The 25,938-nt window shown below is 39.7% G+C and overlaps 1 long non-coding RNA gene across 1 annotated transcript; it reads right to left on the bottom strand.

The window, feature by feature from the left end:
- Positions 1–9,018: 9,018 nt before the first annotated feature.
- Positions 9,019–22,483, bottom strand: LOC143274391 (uncharacterized). The gene is made up of 3 exons (XR_013053040.1): positions 19,332–22,483; positions 18,922–19,135; positions 9,019–11,087 (listed from the first exon to the last, which is right to left on the bottom strand). It is a non-coding gene; the product is annotated as an uncharacterized LOC143274391 (long non-coding RNA).
- Positions 22,484–25,938: the final 3,455 nt, after the last annotated feature.

Here is a 25,938-nt window from a genome sequence, read left to right as displayed (position 1 = left end):
GAGCTATTTCCTCAGCTTCCTTCCATCTTTTCTTCCCCCAGACAGGATCTCATGCCTCCCAGGCTGGCCTCAAAATCACTATGTGCTGAGAATGATGTTGAACATTGACCCTGCGGTTTCTCTCTCTCAAACCCCAGAATAACAGGCGTATACCACTGCACCTGGTTTATGAAGCACTGAGAATCAAACCCAGGGCTCTAAGAATGCCAGGCATGCAGTCCCCCAACTCTGGTACAACCTGAGCCCCTCCCAGCTCTCCTTGCTGAGGTAAGACACAGGCAAGAAGGATCTAAGGATGTTGGTGCTCATGCCTCAGATTGGCACAGCTTGACTTGGAAAGTCAACATGGAATTGTGCCATCTGAGTCACCTAGCAGGGATTACCTTCCAGTTGTCCCGTGGCCCTGCTCCAGCGGTGGCCTGGGACTGCCTCTGTATCCAGTAAGTATGCAGCTGTTGCCAGGGACCTCGCCCAGAACTGAGAAGGTGCAAGTGCCCGGTCTGTTTACAGTCTATGCTTTGCATCAGGATGATGGGCATTCTGGAAGAAGGGACCCTAACTTGGCCCAAATCACTGAGCTTGCCCAAACATGGCTTGACAGAGTGGAAAGGGGAGACATCGTTGAGTCACACACATTTGATCCAAGCTGTAGAACCGTCACTCATTAGCAGCATAACCTTGCAAGTCACCCCTCTGAGTCCTGTCCCCCATACCTGTCAAGATGGTGGCTAGGCAGGTTGATGTGACAATCAGAATGTGCCCGTGGCTAGGTGGCAGCTCTGTGACACTGAAATACCTGATGGTCTGAGATGTCAAGATCTAAAGACCTGCTCTGCTTGCTCAGTTCCAGTCAGCCTGTGGGCGGAAACGCAGACAGCAAGGAGGCAAGGCTGCTTTCCCAGGGGGAGCATCCCATCCACTGGTGGTCCTTCTCCACAGAGCCACGAACTAATGGGTTTCTATGGGAAAGAGCTCTATATTCTAACTGGAGTCACAACAAGTCTCTTTTGTATGTCCGTGTGTTCATGTTTGTGCCTGTGTAGGTGTGCATATGTGTGAGTGTGCATATGTGTGAGTGTGCATATGTGTGAGTGTGCATGTGTGTGAGTGTGCATGTGTGTGTGCAGATGTGTGAGTGTGCATGTGTGTGAGTGTGCATGTATGTGAGTGTGCATATGTGTGAGTGTGCATATGTGTGAGTGTGCATATGTGTGAGTGCTCATGGAGACCAGAGGAATACCTCAGATGTCACATGTCAGTCTTGAGGTGTCATCCAGCCTTCCTCCACCCTTCCCTTCCCTTCTTCCCTCCCTTACATTTCTTCCCCTCTCAGCCCTCTCTCCCTCCCTCATTCCTTCCCTTCCTTTCTCTCTTCTGTCAGGGTCTCTTGCTGGCCTATAAGTCACCAAGTAGGCTAGTCACACTGGCCAGCAGGCTCCAGGGATCCGCCTGTCACTACCTCCTCAGTGCAGGGATTACAAGTGGAAGACACACTGCTGCTGCTGCCGCTCCCCTCTTCCACCATCTCCCACCTCCTCCTCCTCTCCTCCCCCTCCTCCTCTTCCTCTTCTGCCTTCCTTCCTCCCCTTCTCCTCCTCCCCCTCAACCTCCTCCTCCCCTTCCTTCTCCTCCTCCTCCTGTACCTCTGTATAGTATATGATTAAAGCTTAGCATGCAGACACAGACCTTTTTTTGTAGGGGGCTGGAAAGGTTAGACAAGGCTCACCTCAGAAGAAAAACTATTAATAAGCTTCTGTATAGACAATGTGGAAAATGTGAGGGGTGAAAAAGAAAGAAAATCCCTCATAATTCTCCTCCCCCACATGACCTCTGCTAACATTTTGGTACATGGTTTGTACTTCTCTTGCAATGGAGCGTCTTAAACTATGGCTTTGGTTTTACATAGTTTTAAATCGTATTTTATGTGTCTATGCATGTATATTTGCAAATCACCTCACAAAATGACAGTTGTAGAATATTATTTTAACTAGGCAAAGATGTATTTACATTTGTTTATGCTGTAGACTGTTACTTTTTTTTTTTTTTTTTTTTTTTTTTTGGTTTTTCGAGACAGGGTTTCTCTGTGTAGCTTTGCGCCTTTCCTGGAACTCACTTGGTAGCCCAGGCTGGCCTCGAACTCACAAAGATCCGCCTGCCTCTGCCTCCCGAGTGCTGGGATTAAAGGCGTGCACCACCACCGCCCGGCGTAGACTGTTACTTTTAACTATGTAAAAGTGTGTTGCCTTTGTTCATGCTGCATTTGCTTAATGATGCAAGGATGTGTGTTTAATTATGTAAAGATGTGCTGCATCTGTTTGGCTCTGTCTGCCTAAGCACCTGATGGGTTAAGAGCTGAAGGACCAATAGCTAGGCAGAGAAGGGATGGGTGTGTCTGGCAAGCAGAGAGAATAAATAGGAGACATCTGGGCTGAAGAGAGAAGAGCAAAAAAGACTAACAAGAAGAGAAGGAAGAGAAATGGCTCAGTGGGTAAGAGCACTGAGTGCTCTTCCAGAGGTCCTGGGTTCAGTTCCCAGCACCGACTAGGAGAGGAGAAGGATTAAAAGAGCCAAGTTACAATAGGTGGTAGTTCATGCCTTTAATCCTAACACTTGAGAGGCAGAGGTAGGTGGATCTCTGTAAATTTTATGCTAGCCTGGTCTACGGAGCTAGTTCCAGGACAGCCAAGGCTACACAAAAATACTTGTCTTGAAAATAAAAAAAAGGCCTGGAGAGATGGCACAGAGGTTAAGAACACCAGCTGTTCTTCCAGAGGTCCTAAGTTTAATTCCCAGCACCCACATGGTGGCTTACTGCCATCTGTAATGAGATCTGGCTCCCTCTTCTGGCCTGTGGGGATACATGAAAACAGAACATTGTATACAAAATAAATAAATAAATCTTAAAAAAAAGAAAATTAAAAAAAAGAAAAAGAAAGAAAGAAAGAAGAAAGAAGTTAGTTGTCTGTGATTTGCCCATGTATAATTCAAGTACACTGGAGACAAGGTAAGCAAATCTCTCTGATGTTCTAGAAGAGCCTAGTCTATTTGATGAGTTCCAGGCCAGCCAGAGATTCATAGTGAGAAGATTCTTTAAAAGAAAATAGAAAACAAAAGAAAAAAAACTGTTAATAAAAAATTGTAAACTTGTTTTCAGCATGACTAATATGGAACAGTGATGAAGATATAAGGTAATTAATCAATGCTTGGGGTCTTAATAGGTTTAGATAGATGACAAGAGATATGCACAACTAAGTAATACAACTAAGCCATATAATGAAAATTTTTCTGTGGCTAGAGTTTTCCTGCCTTGCCCACAGTCAGGACAAATCTCTGTCACCCGCCAGTCCCACAGCCGCTCAGACCCAACCAAGTAAACACAGAGACTTATATTGCTTACAAACTGTATGGCCGTGGCAGGCTTCTTGTTAACTGTTCTTATATCTTAAAGTAACGCATTTCTACAAATCTATACCTTGCCACGTGGCTCGTGGCTTACCAGCATCTTCACATGCTGCTTGTCCTGGCAGTGGCTGGCAGTGTCTCCTTCTGCCTTCCTGTTCTTTTATTTCTCCTCTGTTAGTCCCACCTATACTTCCTGCCTAGCCACGACCAATCAGGTTTTATTTATTGACCAATCAGAGCAACTTGACATACAGACCATCCCCCAATACAGCCAAGTGCAGACCATCTCAGACACCTGCACTCAGGCCCATGGTCCTAATCATCCTCTATGCAAACCTGCTGGGTAACGCCACAAGGAACCCAAGAAGGGCTCCCACAGGACATACATTAACATCCCACAGCATTTTTCCATCTCTAAAACCCTCCTCCAACCTCAGTTCCTTTCTGTCCTGCAAGGTGGTCAGATAAGGAGTAAATGTTTCTTCAGTAGAGACATTCTCATATAGAGGAGTCAGTCTTTTCCCACAATGAAATTCCCCCCAAAATTAGAAATTCATAGCATCTATTGCTTCATTAGCTGTTATCCAAAGGGAGAGATATAAATGTCTCTTAGAATATCCTTATTATTTAATACTCAGGCAAGTACCAGATATTGATAGGGTGGAAACTAGGGAACTTCAAGGTCCCAGTGAAAATTGAAAAGTGGAGGCTGCAGGGTATTGTCACTGACAGCTACACAAGTTGACAAAGAGTAAAGTGTAGAAGACCTGGAGGTGTCTGACCCACCACAGCTGAGTGGATACCAAGTACAGTCCATGCCAGCTTGTCCTCAGGTACACCCCAAACATTGCTCTGGCATTTGAACTTTGGGCTTTCACACCAAAAAGTCCATCCCTAACAATTCTTTGAAACTCTACAGCTCTTTGTAGAGGCCTTAGCCTTAGAGAGACTTCAGATCAAGTCTCAGGATCTCTTCATAATCTGGATGTCATCTAGAGTCACCACCATTCAGAGCTCCAAACTGAAGGTTTTACAGGCATCAGGAAAGCAAAAAAAAAAAAAAAAAATCATATTCAGACAAGTCAGACTTCATGCCTGCAAGTTCCTTTTCTCTTATTACAGGAGGTATACAGTCAAGCAGGGGACACCTGACATGTGAACTTCTGGGTCCCAATTGCTGCCTGTTTACAACACTGGAGATAAATTCACTCTTGTGGCTTTGGTTAAATGGTCAATCATCTTTATTTTTTTTTTTTTTTCGAAACAGGGTTTCTCTGTGTAGCTTTGTGCCTCCTGGAACTCACTTGGTAGACCAGGCTGGCCTCGAACTCACAGAGATCTGCCTGCCTCTGCCTCCCGAGTGCTGGGATTAAAGGCCTGCACCACCACCTCCCGGCTCAATCATCTTTTAAAGACTTTTATTGTCAGTTTCCCTCCTGATAATTCTTTGTACTTTTCCCTCATTTTGTGGGGACCTAGGCTCAAAAATTTCTATCAGCACCATGTCTAAGTTAGTTTCTGTTGCTATTTTATATTTCTTCTGGGTCATCAGGGCTGATGTAAAGATGAACTTAGCAACCATTCACACCTTACTGCTATTAATAACAAGTCTGTGGAGCTGAATAGAACTTAGAATACTGGCTGCTCATACACAGGGCCTGACTTTAATTCCTAGCACCCAAAAGACAGCTCACCACTGTCTGTACCTACAGTCACAGGGGATCAGACACCATCTTCTGGTACCTCATATGCACTTGGTATACTCACTGACAAAACTTATACAATTAAATTTAATTCTTTTTTAAGATAACAGGCACATGAAGAAAACCTTTTTTTTTTTTTTACAATATAGAATCACATACATATCTGTCTTTCACCATTTCCATATCTGATTCCCTAAGAGGCTAGAAGGATGCACCAGATCTCCAGGACCTGGAAATACAAGTAGTTCTGACCAATATGATATGGGTGGTAGGAATCAAACTTGGGTACCCAAGTGGATCAGTGCTACTGAGCCAATTCTCCAGGTCCCAGATATGTCATTAGAATGCTGAAGATGAAGATGTCCCTCTGCTCCTTCTGTTTCCTATCACTTAAAGGTAAGGAAAGTCCTCCCTAGATGGTTGTCTAAGGATTCAATGGATTTTTATACCTCTGTGAATGGACTCTCTATATTGCTTCTTATTTTCATTGTTAACACAGTTCTCTTAATGTGATTAAAGGTAACAAAAGATTTTGTTGAAACCAGTCAGAATCCAGCCATATTATATTGGGAAAAGTTCCCTAATTTGAAATATGTTTTTTCTTTTTGCAATTTTTTGAGACAGATATGTCCACATAGCCATGGCTGCCCTGGAATTCATTATGAGGACCAAGCTGGCCTCAAACTCACAGACATTGGCCCAACATAGTCTCTCAAGTGCTGGGATTATAACTATACCCCTCTAAATCCAGCTGAGGTATGTGTGTGTGTGTGGTTTTTTTTTTTTTTAAGATTTTTTATTTATTATGTATACAGTGTTCTGTCTGCATGTATCCCTGCAGGCCAGAAGAGGGCACCAGATCTCATTACAGATGGTTGTGAGCCAGCATGTGGTTGCTGGGAATTGAACTCAGGACCTCTGGGAGAGCAGTCGGTGCTCTTAATGGCTGAGCCATCTCTCCAGCTCTCGAGGTATGTGTTTTTAAATGACCTATCATTGAATCAGAAAATAAATAAATAAAATAAGATTTAAAAAGGGACCATCACTGTTTTGATGAACAGTAATATTTCCTGAAATTCTATCATTTAAATGGACAAATCATTCCATATGTTCTCAATAATTAGGTTATTTTATACTTTTTAAATTTTATCCATTTAAAAGTGTTTGAACTATGTTTGTGTGTATACACCTGTGCCATGATGTGTATGTAGGAGTGAGAGGACAACTTACAGTTGTCTATTTTCTACTTCCCCTATATGAGTTCTAGTGATGAAACCTAGGGAGTCATTTGGATGCAAGTGACCTTAATGGCACTTTTTCAGGTTTAAAAATTATTTATGTATGTGTTGATGTAGGAGTATGCACATGCCACTGCCCAATAGAAATAATAGAAAAACTTGTAGGAGTAATATGGTTACTAAGAGATACAACTCAGGTCATCAGGTTAGTAGCTACAAACTTTAATGAATGAGGAAATTCTCTGGCATCAATTGTGGTTCTGAGAAAGTGTTATAAACAAATGTTTATTCCTCAGAATAAACAAATTAGAAATGTATGGTCATATAATTATTTTTATATGTGAAGAGGATTTATTATTCAAATTGTCCTGTTTTTCTCTATCATTGCATGAAATTAAGTTTGCAATCTTAAAAGAAGACAATAGTTTACTGTTGTAATATTTCTACTAATCTTATTTGAGCACCAGTGAGATGGCTCAGTGGAAATGGTCTATGGCTGAAAATCTGACCTTGATTACCATAACAAGAGGACAAAAAGTAGAAACCACAAAGCTGTCTACTGGTCTCCACACATCTGCCATGGACCTACAAACCCATAATCACATTATACACACACCATAAATGTTTGTTACAAAATAAATCTTAGTGCCATTACATTACATCTCTAGGTAATTCCCTTAAAAGGCAGTGCTTTGAGAAAAAATGCCAAATGGTTAAGTAATGGGGACATGAAGAAGCATGGAATATCAAATTACTTATATATAATATATGTGTATATATCTATAGAACATCAAGCTGTAGTATGAAATACAAAGTTGATTGCTGATTACCCTACTTTATTGCATTTTTACCAGATAAATGAAAATACTGCTTTCAGTACATACATGAGGTATTTAATGTTTCTTATAGTCTCTTTTATTAAACATTTTAACATTAGCATTGTTAAATTGTGTTGACAAAACAGCTCATGTTGAGAGTTCATCATTTACTCTTGGACTTGTTCTCAGGAAGCAGATTCATGAGGATCATAAGTTCAAATGTATCCCTGAATCATTACTGACATCCAAACCAAGCTGAATAACAAACAACAAAATCTCAAGGAAATTTGTGAGAAAATGAAAAACAAAACCAGGAACAATAACCATTTCACAGACACCCTTACTTGTAAAGTATAATCAAACACTGCCTAATATTTAAATAAACAATGGATCACTTAGATGGTGAGGATACCATCCTATTCATTACAGCAGAAAAATACCTATCACTAAGTAAAAGTACAATAGAAGATGAACAAAAGCCACAAAAGGAATATAAAGACCACAAAATAAACTTCAACAAATGGATTTGTCACACATATATACACACTTTAGTATGTATCTCAAATGTTTCAAAATAGAAACCACAATGCAGTCATCTCCACCATCAGTCTTATGTGAACATGGTAAGTAATTTACTTCCTTCAAGGCTACAATGAAAAATAAATGAAACATGATTTTTTTCTTGAAGCTGAAAACAACTATGATATCCAAATCATTTACACAAATAGGGTTTTTCTCTTGCATGAGTTTGTCCCTATTTCCTGACTTCAAAATGACATAAATAGGCTTTAGAATATTTACAGTACTAGAGACATGGCTGGGCAGTTAAGAAATGTTCATTCCCAGGACCAAGGTCCATTTTTTGACAACTTCCTGTATTTCCTGCTACAAGAAGATCCAAGGGTCTAAAGTTCTCAGGAATGAGCATGCACATTCACACACCCACATAAACACACAATGACATCACATAATTACAAATAAAACAATTCTTAAACAATTTTACATTCATGAATCATTTTCTCATGTAAGCATTCACTCCTGTACCACAGGTGTTCAGGTATCTAATTGCTTACTTACAGAGTTTTTCTTCACCATGAATTGGTTCATATAACAAAAAAGCAACATTTAGGCATGAAATCTGAGAAATCAATCCTTCTAAGTTAGTGGTTTCATTTGGAAGTATTTAGGAGATGCTGCCCTGATAGAGGAAATATGTCACTGGGGGTAGGCTTTAAGAATTTACATCTACACACTATTTCTAGTTCCCACTCTCTGCTTCATGTTGCAGGTTAAAGATGTGAGTTCTTACCTTCCTGCTTTAGCTGTCGTGTCTGACACTGTTGCCATGCCACTTTCGTGGTGTTCCTATATCCATCTGGAACAAAGGGCCAAATTAAACTCATTTATAAGCTGACCTAGACATTATATCACAACAAAAAGGAGCTAACACAAATTCATAAAGGTTTACACCTGAATTAGTTATTTCATGTAATTGAAGAGAAGTATAGAATCTAAAAGGGTTACATTATTGTTTAAATTCATAGTGCAAGTGTTAAAGCTCTGGCAGGAAAGGTATCCTGACTATCAGAGTCATGCTATACCTATAGCTGTCAAAGGAAGGTCACCTGGATACCTACAGCTCTGAAGAGAAAGATACTCTGACTGTTGGAAATCAGGCCATACCTACAGTTTTGAAGGAAAGATATCCTGGATACCTACTTCTGTGAGGAGAAAGGTACCCTGACTATTGGGAAGTCAGGTTATACATGAAGCTGTGTTCCAGTAAGGAATGATATTCCTGAAGAATGCAGTAATCCTGCTCCTCTCCAAAAGGGAGCCATTACAGCTGGGCTCTGTGACACTACACTAAGAGAGTTACCCAGCAGAGATGCCCATTGCTGCTCTGCCCCACTACCCTAAGGAAGTTTCTCAGCAGAGCTGTCAATTGCTTCTCTGCTCTGCTCTACTAGGGAGTGTCCCAGCAGAGATGTCCATTTCTCCTCAGCTCCAGCCAAAATTGTTACTTCTCTGCTTCACTCAAGTAAGGGGAAAATGGCTGCAGAAATGCAGCAGTCTCTAGTGAAAAGTTGTTACTTCTGCTGTGCTCCTTTAAGGGAGTTTGCCAGCAGAGGTGTCCATTGTTTCTCTGATCCAAGCCAATAGTGAGATTATGAACTGCTACACTGAAAGGTCTTCACCCAAAACTCATTCAAGAGACTTATTTGGGAGAAAGGAATCCAGGAGAGCCACTGCCTCTGCCAGGGTGGTAAAAGGCAGCTGCCAACTGAACAGTCACAGGGCTTGAACAAGCTCAAAGACTGGCTGTATTTCATGCTCAGGCATTGGTTGGTTTCAAGCTCAGGGGTTGGTTGGTTTGGTGCTTAGTTGGTCAAGGGTAGAGTGTGTTTCCTGGGTTCTGGTTTCAGGTCCAAAGTGTGTTTCTGTCACTAGCTCCTTTTAACATTTTGGGTCTAGTTTCAGGGTCAAGGTGCTTCTATCACTGGTTCTTGGTTCAGGGACAAAGTATTTCTCTGTCTCTTGTTTCAGGGTCAAAGTGTGGTTTTAGCTCTGATTTTGGGGCCAAGGGGTGTGTCTTTCACTGGCTCTATTTTCATGGTCAGGGTGTGTTTCTGTGTCTGGCCCTTTTACCCCATACATAAGCTTTCATAAATTCATAAGTTCATTTGTTCCATGAGTTTTCTGGTGTAAACAATATAAAAATTGGCATCAAAATGTTGAACAGATTGTTAACATTGTCAAATATTTTTCTACAGAATACACACTCCTATGTAACTGATTATAAGTGTATTGGATAAAGATCTTACCAAATACTTTATAATAAGATGCCCATAGCGTCTTTTTCAGATAGTCAAAAACTATTGTGATATGGAAAGGCTTTAACAGATTGATTACCACAAAAAGTTTTACTCCTGTATAAAGTACAAAACTTTACCACACTGACTATATTTATAGGGTTTCTTTGCAGTATGATTTTTTCTCATGATTTTTAAGTTTACTCATACATGTAAAGGCTTTACCACACTGATTACATTCATAGTGTTTCTCTCTAGTATGTGTTCGTTTAGGCCTTTGTAGATGACTGTGTTGTGCAAAGGCTTTACCACACTGATTACATTTATAGGTTTTCTCTCCAGTATGTGTTCTTTGATGCATTTGTAGACTACTGACATATGCAAAGGCTTTAGCACACTGATTACATTCATAGGGTTTCTCTCCAGTATGTGTTATTTTATGCATTTGAAGACTTTTTTGACATACATAGGTTTTACTACATTGATTACATTCGTAGGGTTTCTCTCCAGTATGTGTTCTTTTATAACTGAAAACTTTTGTCACATGCAAAGGCTTTACCACATTCATTACATTCATAGGGTTTCTTTCCAGTATGTGTTCTTTTATGCATTTGAAGATGACTGTGTTGTGCAAAGGCTTTACCACACTGATTACATTCATGCAGTTTCTCTCCAGTATGTGTTCTTTTATGCTTTTGAAGATGACTATAACATACAAAGGCTTTACCACACTGATTACATTCATGCAGTTTCTCTCCAGTATGTATTTGTTTATGCCTTTGAAGATGACTGTGTTGTGCAAAGACTTTATTACACTGAGTTCATTCATAGGGTTTCTCTCCAGTATGTGTTCTTTTATGCATTTGAAGATGACTGTGACATACAAAGGCTTTATCACATTGATTACATTCATAGGGGTTCTCTCCAGTATGTGTTCTTTGATGCATTTGAAGATTACTGATATATGCAAAGGCTTTACCACACTGATTACATTCATAGGGCTTCACTTTAGTGTGTGTTTTTTCATGCATTTGAAGAGTACTGAGATGTGCGAAGGCTTTAACACATTGAGTATATATTGAAGGTTTCTCTCTAGTTTGTCTTCTTTCTTGCCTGCAAAAATAATGACACATGTAAAAGCATTACATCATACAATATTATGTTTAATCTTTATATCTGTATGAGTTAATTTTACAAGTTGGTCCAATTATAAAGAGGAATTAGATCTTAAGGTTTTATCATTGTGTTCACACTCATGTTACTCCTTTTCTTTAAGAGTTGTTTTGCGAGAGACATACAGGCCCAGCGGTTGCCGGCAGAGACATACAGGCCCAGCGGCGGTCCACAGAGGTAGACAGTCCCAGCGGTGGTGGCCGACAGGGACATACAGGCCCGGCGGCAGCCCCAGCAGCAGCAACAACCAGAGGCAGGTAGGCCTGGTGGCCGGCAGGGACATACAGGCCCAGCGGCAACCCACAGAGGTAGACAGGCACTGCAGCGGCACAAGCAGAGGTAGGTAGGCCCGCGGCAGCAGCCGGCAGAAACAAACAGGCCCAGCGGTGACCGGCAGAGACATACAGGCCCGCCGGTGGCCCACAGAGGTAGACGGGCCTGGCAGCTGCAGCTGACAGGGTCATACAGGCCCGGCGGCAGCAGGCAGAAACATACAGGCCCGGTGACAGCCCGCAGAGGTAGACGGGCCTGGCAGCGGCAGCTGACAGGGACATACAGGCCCAGCGGCGGCCTGCAGAGGTAGACGAGCCTGGCAGCAGCGACAAGCAGAGGCAGGTAGGCCCGCGGCAGCAGCTGGCAGAAACATACAGGCCTGGTGGCAGCCCACAGGTCCGGCAGCTGCAGCCAACAGGGTCATACAGGCCCGGGGGCAGCTAAGAGAGACATACAGGCCCAGCAGTGGCCTGGAGAGGTAGACAAGCCCGGCAGCAGTGACAAGCAGAGGCAGGGACGCCTCTAACCCTAGCACCCGGGGAAGAAGCTATCTCCGTGGGACGGAACCAGAACGAATCTGAACACTCTGACACCCAGGGCCCAGCTGCTGATCCTGCAAAACCCAACAACTTGGAGGTGTTGGTGAGTCTACCCTGCTCAGCTGAAATCCATCCGGGAGAAGATTCAGATCCCTACAGTTTGAAGTCTGAAGAAACAAGATCAGCTGAGGAGTTGATGAATGAACAAAACGTGACCTGGGAACACAGAAGAAAGCGCTGCCCAGCCACCAAACCAGATCACCAGAATCATAAGTATATACTTCACCGACTGAGATCAGCTGCCCCTGAAGAAACAGCCCAATAGCACCAATTTAACCAAGAACTCCTACTGAACCAAGACTAAAAATTAGAACAAGGGAGGCACTCTCAGACACAGACACCACCTGCACCGAGCAGAGGAAGAGATGAGTAGACACCAGTGCAAAAATACAGGCACCAACATAAAGACCTATATGGCAACATCAGAACCTAGTGATTCTACACCTGCAAGACCGGAACATACCAAGACAGAAGAAACAGAAGAAATCAATCCTAAAAACGACTTTAAGAAGATGATAGAGGCCCTTAAAGAAGAAATAAAACATTCCCTTAAAGAAGAAATAAAAAATTCCCTTAAAGAGGTAATGAAAAACTCCATTAAAGAGGAAATAAAGGCCGGGCGGTGGTGGCGCACGCCTTTAATCCCAGCACTCGGGAGGCAGAGCCAGGCGGATCTCTGTGAGTTCGAGGCCAGCCTGGGCTACCAAGTGAGCTCCAGGAAAGGCGCAAAGCTATACAGAGAAACCCTGTCTCAAAAACCAAAAAAAAAAAAAAAGAGGAAATAAAAAACTCCCTTAAAGAAATGGAAGAAAAAACGAACAAAAAATGGGAAGAAATCAAAGAAAGCCAAGAAAAAGCAATTAAACAGATGAAAGAAACATTCCAAGATCTGAAAAATGAATTTGAGACAATAAAGAAAACACATGCTGAGGGAATGCTGGAAATAGAAATCCTGACTAAACGAGCAGGAACTGCAGAAACAAGCATAACCAACCGATTGCAAGAGATGGAACAGAGAATCTCTGACACTGAAGACACAATACAGAAAATAGATTCGTCAGTCAAAGAAAACACTAAAGACAAAAAAGTTGTAACACAAAACGGCCAGGAAATTTGGGACACCATGAAAAGACCAAACCTAAGAATAATAGGGATAGAAGAAGGAGAAGAATACCAACTCAAAGTCACAGAAAATATATTCAACAAAATCATAGAAGAAAACTTTCCTAACCTAAAGAAAGAAATACCTATGAAGATACAAGAAGCTTACAGAACACCGAAGAGGCTGGATCCAAAAAAAATCCCCTCGCCACATAATAATCAAAACACTAAACACACAGAACAAAGAAAAAATAGTAAGAGCCGCAAAGGAAAAAGACCAAGTAACATATAAAGGCAAAACCATCAGAATAACACCAGACTTCTCAATAGAGACTATGAAAGCTAGAAGATCATGGACAAATCTTATGCAGACACTAAGAGACCACAGATGCCAACCCAGACTATTATACCCAGCAAAACTCTCAATCACCATAGGTGGAGTAAACAAAATATTTCAGGATAAAACCAGATTTAATCAATACCTGTCCACAAACCCAGCCCTACAGAAAGCACTAGAAGGGAAAATCCAACCCAAAGAAGCTAAACACATCCATGAAAAATCAAGCAATAGATAATCCCACACCAACATACACCAAAGAAGGACAACACAACACAACCACAAAAAATAACAGGAATTAACAATCACTGGTCATTAATATCCATCAATATCAATGGTCTCAACTCACCTATAAAAAGACACAGGCTAACAGAATGGATAAGAAAACAGGACCCATCCATCTGATGCATACAAGAAACACACCTTAACTTCAAAGACAGACACTACCTCCGAGTAAAGGGCTGGGAAAAGGCTTTCCAAGCAAATGGACCTAAGAAACAAGCTGGTGTAGCTATCCTAATATCTAATAAAATAGACTTCAAACTAAAATCAATCAAAAGAGATCAGGATGGACATTACATATTTATCATGGGAAAAATCCACCAAGATGAAGTCTCGATTCTAAACATTTATGCTCCAAATACAAAAATACCCACATTCATAAAAGAAACACTACTAAAGTTTAAAATGCACATCAAACCCCACACATTAGTAGTGGGAGATTTTAACACACCACTCTCACCAAAAGACAGATCTACCAGACTGAAACTTAACAAAGAAATAAAGGACCTAACAGATGTTATGACTCAAATGGACTTAATAGATATGTACAGAACATTCCATCCTAACACAAAAGAATATACCTTCTTCTCAGCACACCGTGGAACCTTCTCAAAAATTGACCACATGCTTGGACACAAAACAAATCTCAACAGATACAAAAAAATTGGAATAACCTCCTGTATCTTATCAGACCACCATGCCTTAAAGTTAGACCTCAACAACAACAAAAATTATAGAAAACCCACAAACTCATGGAAACTGAATAATGCCCATCTGAAACATCAATGGGTCAAGGAAGAAATAAAGAAAGAAATCAAAGATTTCCTAGAATTCAATGAAAATGAAAGTACAACATACCCAAACTTATGGGACACTATGAAAGCAGTGCTAAGAGGAAAATTCATAGCTCTAAATGCACACATAAAGAAGATGGAGCAATCCCATACCAATGAATTAACAGCACAACTGAAAGCTCTAGAACAAAAAGAAACAAACTCACCCAGGAGAAATAGACGCCAGGAAATAATCAAATTGAGGTCTGAAATCAACGAAATAGAAAATAAGAGAACAATACAAAAAATCAATAAAACAAAGAGTTGGTTCTTTGAAAAAATCAACAAGATAGACAAACCCCTAGCCAAATTAACCAAAAGGCAAAGAGAGAGCACCCAAATTAACAAAATCAGAAATGAAAAGGGAGACATAACAACAGACGAGGAAATCCAGAGAATCATCAGATCATACTTCAAAAACCGGTACTCCACAAAAATAGAAAACCAGGAATAAATGGACAATTTTCTGGATAAATACCACATACCAAAATTAAATCAAGACCAGATAAACCATTTAAATAGACCAATAACCCCTAAAGAAATAGAAACAGTCATCCAAAGTCTCCCAACCAAAAAAAGCCCAGGACCAGATGGTTTCAGTGCAGAATTCTACCAGACTTTCAAAGAAGAACTAATACCAATACTCTTCAAACTGTTCCACACAATAGAAACAGAAGGAACACTACCAAACTCTTTTTATGAAGCTACAATTACCCTGATACCCAAACCACACAAAGATGCAACAAAGAAAGAGAACTACAGACATATCTCCCTCATGAACATTGATGCAAAAATACTCAACAAAATATTGGCAAACTAAATCCAAGAATACATCAAAACAATTATCCATCACGACCAAGTAGGATTCATCCCAGGGATGCAAGGATGGTTCAACATAAGAAAATCAGTCAATGTAATACACCATATAAACAAACTGAAAGAAAAAAAACACACATGATCATCTCCTTAGATGCTGAAAAAGCCTTTGACAAAATCCGACACCCCTTCATGATAAAGGTCCTAGAAAGATCAGGAATACAAGGAACATTTCTAAACATAATAAAAGCAATTTATAGCAAGCCAACAGCAAACATCAAATTAAATGGAGAGAAACTCAAAGCGATACCACTAAATTCAGGAACACGACAAGGCTGTCCACTCTCCCCATATTTATTCAATTTAGTACTAGAAGTTCTAGCTAGAGCAATAAGACAACATAAGGAGATCAAAGGGATACAAGTTGGCAAGGAAGAAGTCAAACTTTCACTATTTGCAGATGATATGATAGTATACATAAGTGACCCCCAAAACTCTACCAAGGAATTCCTACAGCTGATAAACTCCTTCAGTAAAGTGGCAGGATACAAGATTAACTCAAAAAAATCAGTAGCCCTCCTATACACAAATGATAAAAGGGCTGAGAAAGAAGTCAGAGAAACATCACCCTTTACAACAGCCACAAATAATATAAAATACCTTGGGATAACACTAACTAAACAAGTGAAGGACCTTTTTGACAAGAACTTTAAATCTCTAAAGAAAGAAATTGAAGAAGATATCAGAAAATGGAAGGATCTCCCATGCTCATGGATAGGTAGGATTAACATAGTAAAAATGGCAATCTTACCAAAAGCAATCTACAGATTCAATGCAATCCCCATCAAAATGCCAACACAATTCTTCACAGACTTGGAAAGAAAAATACTCAACTTCATATGGAAAAACAAAAGACCCAGGATAGCAAAAAGAATCCTATATGATAAAGCAACCTTTGGAGGCATCACCATCCCTGATCTCAAACTCTACTATAGAGCTATAGTAATAAAAACAGCTTGGTACTGGTATAAAAACCGACATACGGACCAATGGCATCGAATTGAAGACCCTGACATTAATCCATGCACATATGAACACCTGGTTTTTGACAAAGGAGCCAAAACTATGCAATGGAAAAAAGAAAGTATCTTCAACAAATGGTGCTGGCATAACTGGATCTCAATATCTAAAAGATTACAAATAGATCCATACCTGTCACCATGCATAAAACTCAAGTCCAAGTGGATCAAAGACATGAACATAAATCCAGTTGCACTAAACTTAATAGAAAAGAAAGTAGGAAGCACTCTGGAACGCATTGGCACTGGAGACCATTTCCTAAATAAAACACCAACAGCATAGACCCTGAGCACAACAATTAATAAATGGGACCTCTCAAAACTGAGAAGCTTTTGCAGGGCAAAAGACACAGTCATTAAGACAAAAAGACAGCCAACAGAATGGGAAAAGATCTTCACCAACCCCACATCTGACAGAGGATTGATCTCCACAGTATATAAAGAACTCAAGAAACTAGACATCAAAATACTGAACAGTCCAATTAAAAAATGGGCTAAAGAGCTAAACAGAGAATTCACAAAACAAGAAACACAAATGGCTGAAAGACATTTAAAGAAATGCTCAACATCATTAATCATCAGAGAAATGCAAATCAAAACAACTCTGAGATACCACCTTACACCTGTTAGAATGGCTACGATCAAAAACACCAATGACAGTCAATGTTGGAGAGGATGTGGAGCAAAGGGAACACTGTTGGTGGGAATGTAAACTTGTACAAACACTGTGGAAATCAGTATGGCGGTTTCTCAGAAAATTAGGAATCGAACTACCTCAAGACCCAGCCATCCCACTCTTGGGCATATACCCAAGGAATGCTGATTCATACCATAAAGATACATGCTCAGCTATGTTCATAGCAGCACTATTTGTAATAGCCAGAACCTGGAAACAACCTAGATGCCTGTCAATGGAAGAATGGATGAAAAAAAATGTGGTACATATACACAATGGAGTACTACTCAGCAGAGAAAAACAATGAAAGCATGAAATTTGCAGGCAAATGGATGGAACTAGAAAAATTCATCCTGAGTGAGGTAACCCAAACCCAGAAAGACAGTCATGGTATGTACTCACTCATAAGTGGATTCTAGATATAAAATAAAGAACAATCAGACCACAACCCATAGAACCATGGAGGCTATATATATAGCATGGAGGTCCCTAGGATGACTGTGGCTTATAATAAATTTCGCTTTTACTCAATTATTGAAAAAAAATAGCCAAATGAATGGAAACACATGAACTATGAACCAAAGGCTGAGGGGCCCCCAACTGGATCAGGCCCTCTGAATAGGTGTGACAGTTGATTGGCTTGATCAGTTTGGGAGGCAACTAGGCAGTGGGACCAAGTTCTGTGCTCATTGCATGAGCTGGCTGTTTGAAACCTGGAGCTTATGCAGGGTCGCTTACTTCAGTCTGGGAGGAAGGGACTGGACCTGCCTGGACTGAGTCCACCAGGTTGATCGCAGTCCTCGGGGGAGGATTTGCCCTGGAGGAGGTGGGAATGGGGGGTGGGCTGGGGGTAAGGGGAGGGGGTGGGAGGGGGGAGAATAGGGGAACCCGTGGCTGATATGTAGAACTGAATGGTATTATAAAATAAAATAAATAAAATTGAAAAAAAAAGAGTTGTTTTGCATCTTGAAAGATACCTGTGATGGTAAGATCCTTTATTACATGGTTCACATTTATAGTATCTTTTTTCTATATGATATTATTCACATATTTGAAGAGAACTGGAAAAATTCAGAGTTTTAACACCTTTATTGCATTAATAAATTTTCCTATACTGTGAATCAGACTACATTTGCTAAATGAAATAGGACAAACAGAAGTTTTTACACAGTCCTAGTACTGATAGGACTTTCTTGCACTGTAAGTTTCTTTATGCATTAACAATGAACCTGGAAAACCAATTACTTGTATATTTGAATTGAATTTAACAAGTAAACACAATGTCAGGATTGCTACATATCTTCTAATTGTTCTGAGAGAGAGGTATGTTATGTCTTTCCATAGCCCTATGCACATTTGACTTGTATTCAGAGTGACATATGATATACATAGTAAAGGAAGAATAACCAATAAAAGTTTTCCACATTCAATTCACACAGTCTAACTTTTTATACTCATAGACTTGTGGTATAAGAATTAAAATTATTTTTTTACTTGACTCTTGACTCTAACTGCCCCTCTCACTAAACAGCACATTCACAAGTATATTAGTTAGACTTCTTTACTATGGACTATTTGCTTATTAGAAAGCTTTGAAGATATACTTATCACCTCTTCACTGTGCATACCTTTTGTAACATGAATGAAATGAAATAAATGGATTGATAGTTTTATAGCATAGCTCTCATAGTGCTATGATTCAAATGGTGATATCTTTTTAGGCATTGCTTCCTTGACTTCTTTCTTAAAAGAATGCCTTGCAAATGAAATTCACCTACCTGAAATTGAGGTATATGGTTTTGTGAGAATTTAATAATTATTATGCATTTTAAGCTATGCTTATTTATACTGTTGCTTCTGTTTTAAAACTTCCAGGGCACATTATAATTTCTTCAGAGGCACATTTGTATCATCTTGCACATGAAAATTACCTTTCATGTCTTCTAGAACTTTAACAATGTTCTTCAATATTATGGTCTTTCCAACTGTATCCTAAAATATATGAAAAATATGTTATATTATTGAGAACTGTGCAAAATTTTAGTTAAAATCTTCAGTGAATCTTAGAAACATGCCTGATTTTTTTCATTTCATTCTTGTTCTTTCTCAGTGAAATTATAGAAGGGCATCATTAAATCAAGAAACAGCTGTCACCTTATTTTAAAACATAGAGAAAATTCAGTGTTACCTATAGTAATGAGATTCCTGTAGGTCTCCAGCATCACATATTTGTAGAGATTCTTCTGGGAAGGATCCAGCAAATTCCACTCTTCCCAAGTGAAGTCAACATGCACATCATCATAGGTCACTGCACTCTAAAATATTCCATACATGTGTACAAAAGAGAGCATGATACTGACATTGTTAATGTATTATTTGACAATATAATCATATAATTCTGAGGCTCCCCACACTTAATTCATGACATTGCCATTATAATGTAATCACCTAATCACTTTAGAAGAAAACTGAATAGTAGGTTCACTCCTGTCATTTCTGTACCCTTTGAATAGGATATCATCTTATAAGAGAAATGCCTATTAACAAACATATTAATGATCAATAGTGCAGAGTATATATGAGAGAAATTTATGCACAATTACTACAAAAAAAGAAAAATAAAATGGACAAACTGAATGCATTGGCTCATGCTTTTAACCCCAACACTCAGAAGGCAGAGGCAGATACCCTGAGTTGAATTATAGCCTACTCTATGCAATCATGTCTATTACAGCCAGAAGTACTTATTAAGACCCTGTCTACCATGCAATAGTCAATCAAACAAATAAAAAAGATAGAAAGAACTTGGAGGTTTTAACTGAAGTTCCTACGAAGAGTTAGGCAGTCACACTAGTTCTGTATTCATCTTCCAGAAACCTGAAGTATCCCAATTTAAACTGTAACATCAAAATTTTACTAAAAGGCACTGTGGGTTTAAACAGTTACAAATGAACAGATAAAAACCTTAGTAATATAAATGGTGATCATAAATAATCAACACAGGACAGAAGAGATGGCTCAGTAGTAAAGAGCTCTTACTGGTTTTGCATATAGGTGGGCTCAATTGCCAGTACTTATATGGAGGATCACAACAATTCATTACTCCAAGTTCAGAATTTCTTAGATCATCTTTTGATCACTGTGATGACCAGATACCCACATGGCGTATATCGATGCATAGAGGTAAAATACTCATATTTATTTAAATATTCAAAACAAATACAACAGGCAGGAAGAAGGTCATGCCCCTGCAATCCAATGACTCAGTAGGCTCAGGCACTATTAATGTCATGAATACATGCTATCCAGAAAAACAGAATGATACCCTCTGCCAAATTTTAAAATTCACAATATGGGTGAAGCTCAGCACAACAGCCTATGCTTGACCTGTACCAAAACCTATATTCCAGGCCCATCACCCAATAATATAAAAACAAATAAAGCTAGGAATGTTGGCCCACCATTAATCCCATGACTTGGGAGCCAGAGTAAAGGGAATCTCTGAGTTCAAAGTCAGCCTAGTGTACAGAAGTATACTTTCAGGACACCCAGGGCTACACAGACAAACCTTGTTTTAAAAAACAAACAAGCAAAATAATTAAAACAGCAGGCTACCAAACTGCCTTAGCACTGAAGGCAACTGCTTCTACTGTATCTTATGTGATTTACAGATAGAGTCTATAATGGTGCTGAAGGCTTGACAGTACAGAAAGGAAACTGGCTTAGTTTCAACCAAAACACAGTAGACACAAAGAACAGGAAAGGGGTTGAGGCTATAGAGATTCATATCATATTCCCAATGAGGAATTTCATCCAGAAAGGCTCCTCCTAGTAGAGGCTTTACAAACAACTGAAAGAAAGTCACCAACAGGTGTAGCAGGTTTTATATGAGCTTGCTTCCTGGGACTAGGAATCACTTTGCTTACTCCTTCCATAAATTGAAGATTTAGATGGATAGAATTATACCCTTAGGGCACCTTGCTAGGCTTCCATTCCATACCAAGGGCTTTTTCTATAATAGTGACAAACTTTCAAAATTCTTGCCTGTTTCAGCACTTAACTGCCATCTGAAACTACTTTTTTATTTTCATTTATTTCTGCCCCACTTGTTTTCTTTTCATGGTAGACCTGAATGAGTCATCAGTAATAAACATCCAACAGAATCAATACTCCACTTAAGGAATTAGCTCATAATTTTTTAATTCCGCCTTACTGAATTTCCATGGTATGGACAGAATAAAAAAGATTTTGGAGCAAAAATATGATACAAATAATGTTTAGTTTATTTTTTTATGGAATCTACCTATTTCCAACTGAAATCTATGATCTTAATCTCCACTCTCTGCCATTATTCTTAACAGTCCAATCTTGCTGGTCCTAAAAAAAAAGCCAACTAAGTTCTATGTACAACTTACTATGGTTTTTGCCATCTAAAGTTTTGATATCTTTCACATTCTTCCAAAAGACAACATTCCCAGGTTCTTCCTAGCAACAAAATAATTTTATTGTTCCATATTTTTTGTTCAAACTTGCTTTTATCCTGCTGATAAAATACTCTAATCATAAACATCTCAGGTGATGAATTTGTTTATTTGGCTGATTGTGTCAGAACATATTATGTCATTTTGGGAGATTAGGATAGAAACTCAAGCTAACAATTAAAGGCAAAATCCATGGGCAAAGATTGTTTCCTAGCTTTCTCTCTTGCCTAGTCATCGTCTCATGTTTGAATAGCTCCCTTTCCTAGCCCAGGCCTGCTTTCTTAGGGATATTGACACTCTAGGTGGAGGAGCCTCCACATCAATCATCAATCAACACAATGTCTCACAGACATAACAGTTCCTGGCTATTACAAATAAAGCTACTATGAACATAGTTAAGCAAGTTTCTTTGTGGTAGGATGGAGGAGCATATTTTGGGTATATACCCAAGAGTGGTATAGCTGGGTCTTGAGGTAGATTGACTCGTAATTTTCTGAGGTTTGCATATTGACTTCCACAGTGGCTGTACAAGTTTGCAGTTGTGACAGCAATAAATCCCCTAGCTCCATGTCCTTACCAGCATTAGCTGTCACTTGTGTTATTGATCTTAACCATTCTGACAGGTGTCAGATGAAACCTCAAAGTAGTCTTCATTTGAATTTCCCTGATGGCTACAGATCTTGGAAATTTCAAGTGTTTCTTGGCTACTTTAGATTTCTCTACTGACAATTCTGTCTAGAGGTGTACACCATTATAATTGAATTATTTGGTTTGTTGTTGCCTAGTTTCTTGAGTTCTTTATTACCCTGAGTGAGGCAGCCCAGAAGCATATAGACAAACATGATATGTATGCACTCACTTATAAGTGGATATTAGTAGTTAAGTAAAGTACAATCACAGTTAATCACAGAATAATCCATAGATGCAGAGAGTCTAAGTAACAAGAATAGCTCTAGGGTAGATGCACAGATCTCTTTGGGAAGAGGAAATAGAACTGTGGGTACATTGGATGTTACTGGAGGGCTTCTCTCCAGGCTCCACCAAGCCCCACAGTCCCACAATCCATGTATAAAATAATCACTCAGTCGCTTATATTATTTATAAACTGTATGGCCGTGGCAGGCTTCTTGTTAACTGTTCTTTTATCTTAAATTAACCCATTTCTATAAATCTATATCTTGCCACGTGGCTGGTGGCTTACCGGCATCTTTACATGTTGCTTGTCCTGGCAGTGGCTGCAGTGTCTCTTCCCCCTTCTTCCTGTTTCCCCAATTCTCCTCTCTCCTTGTCCCGCCTATACTTCCTGTCTGGTCACTGGCCATCAGTGTTTTATTTATATAGAGCGATATCCACAACAACTGGAGGCAGGTGGGGATGGGAACAAAAAGCGTCAGCTGAGTAAGGAAGGGAGAGAAGGAGAAAAGACAGGGAGAGCTGACTGGAGTAGGGAATCTTTTAGCAGGACATGTGGAAACAATGCAGTGCAAACTTCCTGGAACCTATAAGGGTGGACCCAGTGAGGACTGCTACTAATTAAGAATATGGAGGATGAACTAGCCATCTTGTATAATCACATAAGGCTCCCAGTGGTGGGACTGGGACAACAAGCCTGGTCTACATGCAATTTCCAGGACAGCCAAAACTACATATAAAGAATGTTTCAAAAAACCAACTGAATCAAACAAGGTCTACTTTTTTTTTGGGGGGGGGGTTTCGAGACAGGGTTTCTCTGTGTAGCTTTGCGCCTTTCATGGGACTCACTTGGTAGCCCAGGCTGGCCTCGAACTCACAGAGATCCGCCTGGCTCTGCCTCCCGAGTGCTGGGATTAAAGGCGTGCGCCACCACCGCCCGGCCACAAGGTCTACTTTTATTACATCAGAATATTTAAGTCCTCTATTACATAAGCCTAAATAGTCTTTAAACTTTCAGTGTCTCCAACAGTCACAGCCTTTTATGGTATTGATAAAGATTAAAATGATTCTTCAAAACTACTAATATTAAATGCAAACATATTTTATGCATCCTCTCCTAATAGTAGTCACAGTATTCCAAGTATCATACTTACAAAAAAGACTAGTTCTATGAGGTCAGAACTTTTCAGAACATGCTGTTATGGCATACAAATAAAAATTAACAAATTGAAGAAAAAAATCCAGTCCTGTATAAATTTATTCAACACACATATCCTGTTATTTAAATACTAATATTGTTTCTGAAAGTTTCTTTGTGGGTATATATGTGTTTGTGTGTGTGTATCTGTGTGCGTGTGTATGTGTTGTGTGTGGTTTATATGATGTGTGTCTATTTGTGTTTGTGTGTGTCTTTATGTTTGTGCATTCATTTGTGTGTATGTGTGTATTTGTGTTTGTGTGTCTTTGCGATTGAGTAGTATGGTGATATTTTATTTGTACTGAAATGTGATTTTACTTGTATGTTAATAAAGTTGCCTGGGGGTCAGAGCTAATAGCAAGCCATAGCAAAAGCCAGGCAGTGGTGGCACACACCTTTAATCCCTATCACATGACAGGCAGATCTCTGTGTGTTCAAGGATACAGCCACCCTGGAGACACACGCCTTTAATCTCAATACCAACCATAGAAGACCTGGAGGTCTGTATAGACAGGCAGTGGCAAGCAGGTCATGTGGTTGGGTTTACAACCAATGAGAAGGAAGAACAGAAAGTCAATAAAAAGACAGATACTCAGGAAGTAGGTCTCTTTCGGAGTGGAAGGATGACAGCAGCAGCAAAGGGTAAGAAAGGTTTTTTAGTATCAGCACTTAGCTACTGCTCTGACCTCTTGGGCTTTTAACTCTGCATTTGGTTCTGTGTTTCTTATTTAATAAGACTGTTACATCTACATTTGGTGCCCAACATGGCAAGAATTCATTAAAAACTACTTGGCTCAGCTTGGCAGCTTGGCGGCCCACTGGCTCCGTGGCTCCCCAGCTGTGGCCAGCTCGGCCTAGGCTCCAGGCCCAAGCTGTTACCCACAGCTGGAGCTACTTGCAGCTAGATTGACAACTCAAGCAGCTCAGGCTTAAAAAAAAAGTTGGTGCCACAAACAACTCAGGCCTGCCAGAGCTACCACCAATTGTAGCAGCTAAGCACAACTACAGATAGAGCTGCTTGCAGCTGAAATGCCAACTCACGTGGTCAGAGCTTAAGGAAGCCGGAGCCCAGGCTCAACTCAGCTCAAGCCAGAACATGTTGCTACGCTTTCTTTCTTTCCTTTCTCTCTCTAACTCTCTCTCCACCTCTGTCTCTCTGCCTCTCTGTCTCTGTCTCTGTCTCTCTGTCTTTGTCTCTCTGTCTCTCTGTCACTCTCTCTTTTTGGATTCCCACCTCGGACACTAGGTAGCTGTTTTGAAATTCCCTCGGATTTCTACTGTTCTACACAGACTTGGTAAGTCAATTAAGATATCAGATATTTTAAAGGAAAAAAGCTATTTAAAAGAGAAACATTTTTTCCACGTTAAAAAAATGGATTTTATGTCTACATTAGAAGAAAATTGGACTTTGATAAAATTTTAGGCAGTCTGAAAATGGAACAACTATATGAGAAGATTAATGTTAATGGGATTATGTACATTACTACTTTCCTTATCCTTATTTTACGATTTTAAAAGATAGTTAATTTAAGTGCCAGGATAAAAGTTTTAGAAAAACCTATTAAACCTGTTAAAATGAATTATAGAGAAATTCAGATTCAGACAGAAGAAATTAACCGTGAAATTGTTTCAGGATTGGATTATAAGGTTACAGAAAGAAAGCCTGTTTTCACACAATCACCCTCAATTTATCTGGCAACCATACAACAGCTACCTGGTCAAGTGAATGCACAAAATATTTGGACTCCAACTGAAATGTTAGATTTACAAAGGTTTAAGGAGGCAATAGTATCTTATGGCATACATTCCCCATTTGTAAAGCAAATGTTAAACTTCTGGTCAACTTATAATAAGATTATACCACGGGACTGGCGAGAGCTGGTAAATGCTGTTCTGGAACCCTGGGCACAGCTGCAGTGGCAAATGTGATTCAAAGAGGAAGCTAAAAACAGAAAAATCAATGGAGGGCTAAAGGTATACAAATCTCCCAGGATCAGCTTGTTGAAGAAGGCCAATATGCTGCAATACAAACACAATGTTTATATGATATCCAAACCCTAATTCTATGTTGAATGGCAGTCTTGAATGCATGGGACAGAGTTTAGGAACCAAGAAAGAAAACTGAGTCATTTACAAATGTTATACAGGGCCCAAAAGAATCCTTCATGGATTTCTTACAAAGACTGACTTCAGCAGTAAAGAGA

This window comes from Peromyscus maniculatus, chromosome 7 (assembly GCF_049852395.1).
Source record: "Peromyscus maniculatus bairdii isolate BWxNUB_F1_BW_parent chromosome 7, HU_Pman_BW_mat_3.1, whole genome shotgun sequence".
NCBI lineage: Eukaryota > Metazoa > Chordata > Mammalia > Rodentia > Cricetidae > Peromyscus > Peromyscus maniculatus.
Note: the sequence above shows the minus strand (reverse complement) of the source record. Positions and strands in the feature narration are given on the sequence as shown.